The 9,346-nt window shown below is 48.1% G+C and overlaps 1 long non-coding RNA gene across 4 annotated transcripts; it reads right to left on the bottom strand.

Annotated features, from left to right (window-relative positions):
* Positions 1 to 2,694: 2,694 nt before the first annotated feature.
* Positions 2,695 to 8,498, bottom strand: LOC130139211 (uncharacterized). Of its 4 annotated transcripts, XR_008817404.1 has the most exons (6): positions 8,112 to 8,498; positions 7,346 to 7,613; positions 4,796 to 5,159; positions 3,509 to 3,574; positions 3,306 to 3,354; positions 2,695 to 2,894 (listed from the first exon to the last, which is right to left on the bottom strand). It is a non-coding gene; the product is annotated as an uncharacterized LOC130139211 (long non-coding RNA). The 4 variants fall into 4 exon arrangements; XR_008817401.1 differs by lacking the exon at positions 8,112 to 8,498 and having other exon boundaries at positions 7,346 to 7,906; XR_008817403.1 differs by lacking the exons at positions 3,509 to 3,574; positions 8,112 to 8,498 and having other exon boundaries at positions 7,346 to 7,906.
* Between the last annotated feature and the right edge of the window lie 848 nt (positions 8,499 to 9,346).

Here is a 9,346-nt window from a genome sequence, read left to right as displayed (position 1 = left end):
GATTTTTGAGTTGTTGAGCTGCGCATTTTTATAGAATTGGTAGTTTAGGGTGTCGTGGAGCTGTGGGATTTTACGGATCTTGATTTGGACTTACCGTTTACCCGAAAACGAATTTTTAAAGTTTTCCGCGCGAAGTGAACAGTGCACGTCCGGCAGTCTTCAGGCCATATTTCTCTGCGAAATCCGATTTGTGAGTCGTTGAGCTGCGCATTTTTGTAGAATTGGTAGTTTAGGGTGTTGTGGAGCCGTGGGATTTTACAAATCTTGATTTGGACTTACCGTTTCCCCGAAACAAATTTTTGAAATTTTCCGCGCGAAGTGAACAGTGCACGTCCGGCAGCCTTCAGGCCATATTTCGCTGTGAAATCCGATTTTTGAGTCGTTGAGCTGTGCATTTTTATAGAATTGGTAGTTTAGGGTGTCGTGGAGCCGTGAGATTTTACCGATCTTGATTTGGACTTACCGTTTGCCCGAAACAAATTTTTGAAATTTTCCGCGCGAAGCGAATAGTGCACGTCCGGCAGCCTTCAGGCCATATTTTGCTGCAAAATCCTATTTTTGAGTCATTGAGCTGTGCATTTTTATAGAATTGGTAGTTTAGGGTGTCGTGGAGCCGTGGGATTTTACGGATCTTGATTTGGACTTACCGTTTGCCCGAAACGAATTTTTGAAGTTTTCCGCGCGAAGTGAACACTACACCTCCGGCAGCCTTCAGGACATATTTCACCGCGAAGTTCGATTTTTGAGTCGTTGAGCTGTGTATTTTTGTAGAATTGGTAGTTTAGGGTGTCGTGAAGCCTTGGGATTTTACGGATCTTGATTCGAACTTACCGTTTGCCCGAAACGAATTTTTGAAGTTTTCCGCGCGAAGCGAACAATACACGTCCGGCAGCCTTCAGGCCATATTTCGCTGCGAAGTCCGATTTTTTAGTCATTGAGCTGCGCATTTTTATAGAATTGGTAGTTTAGGGTGTCGTGGAGCCATGGGATTTTACTGATCTTGATTTGGACTTACCGTTTGCCCGAAACGAATTTTTGAAGTTTTCCGCGCGAAGTGAACACTACACCTCCAGCAGCCTTCAGGACATATTTCACCGCGAAGTCCGATTTTTGAGTCGTTGAGCTGTGCATTTTTGTAGAATTGGTAGTTTAGGGTGTCGTGAAGCCTTGGGATTTTACGGATCTTGATTTGAACTTACCGTTTGCCCGAAACGAATTTTTGAAGTTTTCCGCGCGAAGCGAACAATACACGTCCGGTAGCCTTCAGGCCATATTTCGCTGCGAAGTCCGATTTTTTAGTCATTGAGTTGCGCATTTTTATAGAATTGGTAGTTTAGGGTGTCGTGGAGCCATGGGATTTTACTGATCTTAATTTGGACTTACCGTTTGCCCGAAACGAATTTTTGAAGTTTTCCGCGCGAAGTGAACACTACACCTCCAGCAGCCTTCAGGACATATTTCACCGCGAAGTCCGATTTTTGAGTCGTTGAGCTGTGCATTTTTGTAGAATTGGTAGTTTAGGGTGTCGTGAAGCCTTGGGATTTTACGGATCTTGATTTGAACTTACCGTTTGCCCGAAACGAATTTTTGAAGTAGCGAACAGTACACGTCCGGCAGCCTTCAGCCCATATTTCGCTGCGAAGTCTGATTTTTTAGTCATTGAGCTGCGCATTTTTATAGAATTGGTAGTTTAGGGTGTCGTGGAGCCATGGGATTTTACGGATCTTGATTTGGACTTACCGTTTGCCCGAAACGAATTTTTGAAGTTTTACTCGCGAAGCGAACAGTACACGTCCGGCAGCCTTCAGGCCATATTTCGCCGCGAAGTCCGATTTTTGAGTCGTTGAGCTGCGTATTTTTATAGAATTGGTAGTTTAGGGTATCGTGGAGCCATGGGATTTTATGGATCTTGATTTGGACTTACCGTTTGCCCGAAACGAATTTTTGAAGTTTTACGCGCGAAGCGAACAGTACACGTCCGGCAGCCTTAAGGCCATATTTGGCCGCGAAGTCCGACTTTTGAGTCGTTAAGCTGGGAATTTTTATAGAATTGGTAGTTTAGGGTGTCGTGGAGCCGTGGAATTTTACGAATCTTGATTTGGACTTAACGTTTGCCCGAAACGAATTTTTGAAGTTTTACGCGCAAAGTGAACAGTACACGTCCAGCTGCCTTCAGGCCATATTTGGCCGCGAAGTCCGATTTTTGAGTTGTTGAGCTGCGCATTTTTGTAGAATTGATAGTTTAGGGTATCGTGGAGCCATGGGATTTTACGGATCTTGATTTGGACTTAACGTTTGCTCGAAACGAATTTTTGAAATTTTCCACATGAGATTTTACAGTAATCAGTAAGCTTAGAGTTACAGTAATCAGTAAGCTTAGAGAGAGAGAGAGAGAGAAAGAGAAAGAGAGAGAGAGTAAATGGCTATAAAGATGCAAAAAAAAAATTCTGTAGACTTAATGCCAAAAGGTCTGCTTGTTTCAAATAATTTCACAAACTTAATTCTGAGCCTTCCTATAGCTTCTGTTTTCCCTAACATTTGCTAAGATAAAAATGATGTGCCAAAATCGGCATCAACTCAATAGAACGACATGGAGTCGGAGAAACGCTGTACTAGAGAAAATGTGAGTGAAAAAGAAGAAAAAAAATCTAAGCTAAGACAATGCTTCATACGGTCGACTTCACGTAACTCGCATCAGAGTCTCAATTTGGTCCTCCACATGTCTCCAATGACCATCTTAGGTTGCGGATTATCTGGCCCTCGATCCCGCTACCCCGATGTAAAGTACAACCAGCCGTCACAAAAGCTTGCGATTGCGGTTTTGACGCGGTAAGGAAGCTTACCGATCACCATCCATTTCATACCACAAGCATATAGACGTCGCTATAGACTACCTGAAATAAGAAAGTTCCAAGTTTGAAGAATCAGCTCGAATGAAACATCATATGACACAAGCATGCATCTTTTGATAAGCTAATAAAATCAATGACCAGATGATGAGTAGCATGATCAGCAAAGAATGTATCTAAACATGTGAATGCCCCATTCTACTTGGTTCTGTAAGTAACATTGGAATGCCCCATTCTACTCGAACTAATTATCTCATATCTCAGCTCATATATATCAAAAGATTAACGCAAAATGCTAGAGCTGTCTCAGGAAAGCACTGGTCCCAACAAATTGCTGACAAAGATAACAAAGTTGATCAACCTATCATATCTTAACCTTCGGCTTTGACTTATGGAATCAGCCTAAAAATGTTAAAGCTTTGCGGAGTCTACATTGGGACTTCTAGTTGCCATTACCTGCAATAGATCAGCTGCATAGTGGCGACTTCATTGACTTAGAGACCTCCTGCTCGTGATAAAAAAGTGAAGATGCTAATATTCAGTACCCGACTACTAAAAGTAGCATTTTAGCTTACAATATTGCCGGCTTACAATGTAATATGATGTACTCATCTAATCGAACAGTAACCAAATGAAACCACTGCAAGATGCTAACTCACCCAACATCCACAGAAGAGGCAGTAGTTATACTCATCTCTTAGCTTCATCAATACAGCCAGCAGATCCTGTATACAGCAGAAAGCAGTCATTCATTACTGTAGTGCCACTTTTTCCATGAGTCATACTAAAAATGATTCAGCAATGAACTTCGTGAACTGATGCTTATGCAACATTTTTTATTCAAGGACTTTTTTTTTATCGTGATATTCAAGGACTTGAGAGAAATAACAAGAGGCAGATATCTGACAAATTTTTCACTACGGAATTTCAGTCACACAGATGAACTTCCGAAAGTTTGGAAGAGTTTTAAGATGAACTGCAAAGAAAGGCAAAAGCAGTTGCTTAATCAACTGAACCTCCATCTTCAATCTGATGAACATAATGGGTGACAAACGTTTTCACGAGTTATGAAAAAAGAAGCATTCAGTTGCACAGCATAATGAATGTAGAAAATCCTCTTACTGATCTCAGTCGTGCACTACACATCACTAATTCACTGTCATTTCACCTACTTTCACTGCCATAGAACCAAGGATGCAACAAAAGCATATGATAGTCTGAAACTAAAATCTGACTCCATTAAAACAATATGTTTCACCATTTCTAGGAAACAAAATGAACAAGCCAAAGCCATTTAAATGTAATGAATGAAACTGAGATTTAAAGAGAATCAAGATTCTGGTATATGACATCAAAGAACATATCTCTTCCGTAATTACTTCCTCTTCCTCTTCATCCTGTTCACCCTCCTCCTCGCCCTCATTCTTCTCGGGCTCTGGAAATTCCTTATTCTCTAATTGATCCAGTGCAGCCTTTGCCTTCTGGAAATATACAAATATCCTCCGACCAAACAATCCTAGAATGATGAAATACGTCATTGACCATGGAAATCTTCTCTTACCAACGACAAAACAAAATCACCTCATAGCATCCAAGCCGCCTATGCACATAAGGCGCACAAGCCCATCTGACTAAGGTACGGAACCAAACAAGAACGAGCCTTTGTAGCTAAGAAAGAACAGAGCAGCTCGAAACAAAAAACCTAACCACGATCCCAATCCTCCTAACTCCACGTTCGCAAGACTGCGGCATCAAAACGAAACTAATCTGCTCTATCAGATCGCTAAGGCCTTGGTCTTTTCCAAGACAATTAAAAGCTAGGACCTATAATCCAAAACCGAAGACAGACACATCGTAAAACCTCAAAAGAGCTCGAAACACCATCGAACCGAAAGCAACTGCGAGGCTGCGTAATCAGAAAGATATCGAAAGCCAAGCAAGCTTACCTCCTCCGATTCCCTAGTGAACCACGACCTCCATTCCCGAGGTCCGATGCAGCAGCGGAAGAGGACCTAGATCAGCACCACCACCATGGAAGAAACGGATACATCAATTCACCATCCGAAGCTCGGAGCACGAATTCCAGAGGCGAAACGACCTGCAAATCATTCGCTCCGCGCGAGCTGCTTCATCGTGCGTTCAAGAAGGAACTTCAGCGAGGGAGAGAGTGAGTTTGACTGGTGGTGGAGATTGCGAACGAGCTTGGGACCCAGCTGCTCTTGGGCGGGCGGAGGCAACGGCGGAAGTCGGGGCAATAAACCCAACTCCACAAGCTCCTCTTTCTGCTATTATGTCCTCCAATTGTGCAACCTGCTCAAAGGAAAAGTCATCCAAACTATTAAATCCTATGCTTTTTTAAAGACAGAAGCATAAAAACACTAAGGCTCCGTTCGTTTGGCGGAAAATATTCTTCCGGAAAATATTTTCCGGGTTTTCCGGTGTTCGGGGGGCGGAAAACGTTTTCGTGGAAAAATATTTTCCTTCCCCCTTCACAAAATAGCCTAAGTCTATGGAAAATGATTTCCGCTTCTTCAAAAGCGGAAATCATTTTCCGAGCTTCTTCTTCTTCTTTCACGCCGGTCGCCGCCACCACCAGCCGCCGCCGCCGCGCCGCCGCCGCCGCCGCGCCGGCTGCCGCCGCGCCGCCGCCGCCGCGCCGCCGCCGCCGGCCGGCCGCCGCCGCCGGCGCGCCGGCCGCTGCCGCCGCCGCCCGCCGCCGCGCCGGCCGGCCGCCGCCGCCGCGCCGCCGCCGCCGGTCGCCGGCCGCCGCCGCCGCCCGGTCGCCGGCCGCCGCGGTCGCGGCCGCGCCGCCGCCGTCGCCGGCCGCCGCCGCCGCCGCGGTCGCCGGCCGCCGCCGCCGCCGGGCCGCGCGCGCCCGCCGCTGCCGTCGCCGCCGCCGCGCAGGCTGCCGCCGCCGCCGCCGCGCCCGCCGCCGCCGCCGCCGCCGCGCCTGCGCCCGCCGCCCGCCGCGCCCGGCCGGCCGCCGCCTACGGTCGCCGCCGCCGCCGCCGGTCGCCGCCGGTCGCCCGCCGCCGCCGCGCCGCCGCCGCCGCCGCCGCCGCCGCCGCCGCCGCCGCGCGGCCGCCGCCCGATGTCGCCCGGCCGCCGCCGCCGCCGCCGCCGGCCGCCGCCGGTCGCCCTCCGCCGCCGCCGGCCGCCGCCGCCGCCGGCGAAAAAATATTTTCCGAAATTTTTTCATATTGGTCGCCGAACACCGGAAAATTATGTTCCGGGAAAACATTTTCCAGGAAAATGACTTCCGGGAAAATATTTTTCAAAAGGAAAATATTTTCCGCCAAACGAACGGAGCCTAAAGGTGATAAAATGACAAAATTGATCGTTCACAGAAGAATTCCCGGACAGGTATTGATGCTTCATTTTGGACCACTCCTGACGTATCTAATTTAACAGAATATTTGAAGTAACATGAATCCAGACTCGTGAATCTGCCAAAAGTGTAAGAAACCAAGAAACGAAGCATCAATATCCTTTGGGATGGTCTTCTGAATGATGTTATATTCCGGCGCAGCAAGCCAGTCCGTCTCTGGATTGACCTCCCCAAGGACGAGCTAACTCGATAGGAAGGCTTCTAATTAGAGAAATTCACAGTAACCTTCAGCTATAGGAATTTTATAGGACCAAGGCATGAAAGATGTGGCGGAACAGATTGCAAATGCAGCATATGCTGAGGTCTTTCGGTGCTTTGTCCAATCCGACTCAAATTCCATACCAGAACCTCTGCTTTTAGAGAATTCTGTTCTTGCAGATTGAGGCAGAGTATTTTCCAGGCAGATTGATGTGCCACTAAGAGTTTAAGCCCACACTTAAAGGGATGCCCTGCAATTTATTCGGCAACCAGTAAAACCAACTCTTGTTAGTTACTAAATTAAACGAATTTTGTCAATGCAAATTGTTAGTACATTGGTTATAATATGTTCCTGTTAAATCGACTACCAACTATCTGGATACTGTTCACATCTTTGGTTTGCACGTAAGCTGAATTTGAAAATGTCGACCCCTCTGCCCCCATGAGTTCTTTCAGTCCTTGCGCATTATAAACAGAACACAATCCAGCCATAGAGATTCAAAAGTGTTTTCGATATTTCTTCAATGCTAAAGCTTGGCTAAATAAGAGTACTCGAGTCTTAATCACCAAACTCTTTCCGGACAACCCCCAACAACCCCCAAAAGAGAAAAAAACAGCAAGAATTTGATGGAACGATCGAAGTACGAAGGACGCGCCACCTGCATGTAGCTCAAACCGCATATCTCTTCGAAGCAAAAACAAACAGTGGCAGGATTAGGAAGTCAAGAATATTCAAACAGCACAAGCAATCACACGAAGCACATATTCGAAGCAAAAGCAAACGATGGCAGGACTAGGAAGTCAACAACATTGAAACAGCAAAAGTAATTACACGAAGAATATGCTCTGAAGCGGCAAAAAACGAAGTTGTAACGAGAGAAAAGCACGAAAGATGATGAAGGGTCGTTACCTCCTCCAATGGAAAAACCCGCGGGCTTGGTTTAGAGGCACGATGCGCTTAGAAAGAAAATGCACGGCCTGCCCACTATTCAGCGAACATTCAGAAGGCGTGAACTCATGAAACCTCAATGAGTTTGGAAATTGAACTTTTGTGGGTTGGCGTCTGAGGCTAGGGCGTCGGCGTCGGGCTTCGTCGGAGGTGTCGTCGGCATCGGCGTCGGCGTCTAGGGCGTCGCTCGTCGAAGGCTAGGGGTCGGCGTTGACGCGAGGAGACGGACCTCGCTCGTCGGAGGCAGCGGACCTCGCTCGTTGTAGGCGTCGTCGGCGTCGGCGTCGGCGTCGGGCTTCGTCGGAGGCGTCTTCGGCATGGGCGTTGGGGGCTAGGGCGGAGGCGGAGGCTAGGGCGTCGCTCGTCGGAGGCAGCGTCGGCGTCGGCGCGAGGAGACAGACCTCGCTCGTCGGAGGTAGCGGACCTCGCTCGTGGGAGGTGACGGACGTCGCTCGTGGGCAACGGCGAACCTCGCTCGTCGGAGGTGTCAGAGGCTAGGGCGGAGGCGGAGGTTAGGGCGTCACTCGCTGGAGGCGGCCAGGGCGTTGGCGCGAGGAGACAGACCTCGCTCGCCGGAGGTAGCGGACCTCGCTTGTGGGAGGCGACGGACGTCGCTCATGGGCAACGGCGAACCTCGCTCGTCGGAGGTGTCAGAGGCTAGGGCGGAGGCGGAGGCTAGGGCGTCACTCGCCGGAGGCGGCTAGGGCGTCGGCGCGAGGAGACAGACCTCGCTCATCGGAGGCAGCGGACCTCGCTCGTGGGAGGCAACGGCTCGTGGGAGGCGACGGACGTCGCTCGTGGGCAGCAGCAGACCTTGCTCGTCGGAGGCGTCGGCATCGGAGGCTAAGGCGGAGGCGGAGGCTAGGGCGTCGCTCGTCGGAGGCGGCGTCGGCGTGGGCGCGGCGTGAGGGAGACAGAGCGCAGGGATAGAGATTGGGAGCGCGAAAGAGAGAGAGAGACTGGAGAGAGAGGGCGCTTGATTTTATTCAAAAATTTTCTCTCTCCAGATCTCTCAGCTCTGTGCTGTGCCGTGGGAGGGGAGAAAATATTGGGTGAGGGAGACGGAGCGCAGAGCAGAGAGCAGATGGGGAGCGCGAAAGAGAGAGAGAGAGGGTGTGGAGAGCAGATGGGGAGCGCGAAAGAGAGAGAGGGAGTGTGGAGAGAGAGGGCTGCTTTTAAAAAAAATTTCTCCCAGCTTCAGCTCAGCTCAGCTCAGTGCCGTGGGAGAGCCTTCCTGACATGTGGATCGTCTCGGACACGTGTCGCCACGCCGGAGTTGTTATTTCTCCACGGTGGAATCCCTAGTGGCACCCAATATTTTCTCCGCCTCATGCACGTGTGTTTCTTGGGAACCACGTTTTATTTATTGCACGTTTAAACATGGCTCCGTGGGATAACAATCCTGTGGCCACGAAAAAATGTTTCAAAAGAGGAATCTATGAACCACCAGTTTGCTTGGAAGCCTGTAATTACGATAGGGTGTATAACAACGTTGTCTATAGATCTATCTCCAGAAGGAGTACTTTTTAAGTGACTACCGATTTGAAAAACTTAACTATTTCAAATTTGGGAGAGCTACATAGGGGAGGAGAGAAATGTGTTGATTATATATCAATGTCATGCTTGAAGAGCGGCATAAAGGTGCTTATGTTGGAAAGTACCTTGTTCCACATAAATAAAATGGGAGTGTGTTGGCGAATATATAATTGTGAAAGTCTTCTTTTCTTACAAATAAAGACAATAGCTAAATGAACTAGACCCTACTATACCCGCGTGCGGGCGTGCGAATAGTTGCGCGATTTTGGTGAGTGTAGAACAAATTTGGCACTAATCAACGATTATTATTTTTTATTTATTAAAATTCGGATTTATAATTATAAAATAACATTTGTGTTCTATTGAAATAGAGTAAATGTTCGCAATAGAGTTACAATTATTTTGTTTATTATTTAATTCCGAATT

The sequence above is a fragment of the Syzygium oleosum genome, unplaced genomic scaffold (genome assembly GCF_021117445.2).
Source record: "Syzygium oleosum isolate NSW1041296 unplaced genomic scaffold, Sole_v2.1 Sole_v2.11, whole genome shotgun sequence".
NCBI classification, from domain to species: domain Eukaryota; kingdom Viridiplantae; phylum Streptophyta; class Magnoliopsida; order Myrtales; family Myrtaceae; genus Syzygium; species Syzygium oleosum.
This window is presented reverse-complemented; position numbering and strand designations above follow the sequence as displayed.